We start from the raw sequence: 2,500 nt of genomic DNA, 5'->3' as shown, positions 1-2,500 counted from the left end.
CTGTAAAATAGGTTGACCGTAAACAAGTAATTCTCCAGTCTTCTTCGTCATTTCAAAAGGATAACATTAACGCCGGTAACGTTGAAAGCTTTTTCGCACAACTTTGGTCATACTATTAGCGAAAAATCATGCTTTAGCTAAAAAAATCAAAAGATCCAACAGACTGCTTACAAAATTATAAAATTATTGTATATTTTGACAAAAGAATAAATCTCCGACAAACTGCCTCACAGCCATGCCTGAGGGAATCACCAGTAAAACCTGAAGGATTCTGGGACTCGCAGTCAATTGGCGTAGTCATACAAAAAGGAACACGCGATATCTGAGCACGTCAGTCCGTCAGGAGGTTCACCTTCATCAGAGGAGGAAAATCTTGACTCAAGGTGAGTCATGGGTATTTTTTGTCAATTTGCAATTGTTATATGTATCAAAATGTTAGAGAGAGGATTAAGGGCTGAGAGCTGTAAAATTATGTGATTTGGGCTTCAAAGAGAGAGGGGTTCATCCCGATAGTGGTCACCACGTGCGTTGATTAAAATTTGTTTTCCGTGAGCTGTTTCCTTTACTTAAATCTACGACACAGCATATGTTTCACCAAAGTTCCAAACCTCGTTTCTTCGTGAGCTTAAACTGTTTTGGCATTCTCACAGTCGCATTAAAATTATTCGTCGTTCACAACAGCTGAATGGGGGGATTCGCGCGCTTAGAGGTCGATTTACTCGATTAAACTTGCTACGGCCCCGAATAAACGCTGCAGATGGAAGGAAAATTACCAATAAACGCTGCACCCAATCAGTAGAATGCGGAGTTTATTCGAGGATTGAAAGGGAAAACAAAAGCCACGTTTAATTTTCTGAACGTTGATCACAAGCCCGACAATTGCAATGCTATCTCAGGAAAAAAGCGAGAGAATGGAACTTTAAAGTGACCCTGTGATAAAATCAAAGGTGTCCTGTGGTAAGCTCGTGGAATGCACCAGTCAAAGTAAACCGCGACCCCTCTACCCCCCCCCCCCCCTCCCACCCACCCCGGGATATAGGTGGGGATTGTTTTCAATAGCCTGCAAAAAGTGACAAATGACCCACCATGTGGAGAAATGTTTTGCAGGATATAGCAGAAAATGCCCCACTCCCTAGGGAACTGAAGATTTTCCTGATGGATTTGTCCTTGAAAAATTCACAAGGCAGTAGAATGAAAATAATTTTAACAATGCCAGTTTATTGTTAGGACAATGTTAGTCATAACATTCCGTAAGTTATTTCAACAATATTCAGAAAGGTTGTCATTTGATAGATACCACTAACTAGTCTAGTCTTTCTAACCAGTCTTTGCAGAACCAAGACCCAGCAGGGTCAGTAAGGCCAACACAGTCAGCATGGTACCATACAATAGGGCATTTCTCCCCATCACAGCATATCATCTGCCCATATTCACCTCCACCGCGAATGCAATAGCTATTTTGTTGGACTTCTATAGGAGTGGAAAAATTACAGGGAAATTAAAAAGTTTTTATCTTTGATAATCTAAAACTAGGACAATTTGAACACAGGATTCACAAAGAAACTAGGGAATTAAACAATTTTGTGAAGGTTATTTTGGTTTTCTCATCTGATCTAGGAATACACATCGACAGGTTTACTTTAAATCTTCCATGCAGTATTTCTTACATAAGCTGGGCAGAATATATTTTTCAATACAACTGTATCAATACTAAGAATACAGAGAAAAACATACCGATTTTTCTCAAAAAGTTGAGCGTATTCTTCCACAAACTCCTGTTTTATCCCTGCATTGGAAAGGAAAGTTTTCCACCTACAAGGAATACAAACAATTATTAAACGAACGAATTTACTAGTGTCTAAAGGGCAGCAAAACAAAACTTCATCGGCAAAAAAAGTATTAAAGTGTTTGCCTTCTTAAACCTATGCCCTTAATCGATGTACTGATTTGAATAACAATGAAACGGATTCCACAAATACCTGTTAACACTTACGTCCGCCATCTTGAGTGATCGCATGTGGCCAAATGTACCCAAAAGTCCTTGCAGGAACGATAGCCGCCATCTTGGATTAGAGCGAATCCCCTACTACACAAGAAAGACAAAACGCGCGAATCCCCCACATACTGGGGCCTCAAAGAACTGCTAACATGGAGATAAAGCCCCACATGTCCCGGGGTGGGGGAGGGGGGTGGAGTTTACTTTGACTGATGCATAAGTAAGATACTGTGTCAGGGAGGTGTTATAGCGAATTATTAAGCCTATAGAGTGTTATGCAGTGCAATACATTTTTCTGTTTTATGATTTCATGTATTTGTTTTATTTTGACTGTTGTCCTTTGTGGAATGGAAGTTTTGAAACCACTCTAGTAGGAGAGTAGTTTATTCAAGATATGCTGTAATACCAAGTAACGGTTTATTAAGGATGGTGCCTACTATTGTTATTGCAGATACAGTACGTTTTGTGCATCTTGAGATACTTGGATTTCCTATCAGTGATGCT

Source organism: Montipora capricornis, chromosome 9, assembly GCF_036669925.1.
Source record: "Montipora capricornis isolate CH-2021 chromosome 9, ASM3666992v2, whole genome shotgun sequence".
Lineage (NCBI taxonomy): Eukaryota > Metazoa > Cnidaria > Anthozoa > Scleractinia > Acroporidae > Montipora > Montipora capricornis.
This window is presented reverse-complemented; position numbering follows the sequence as displayed.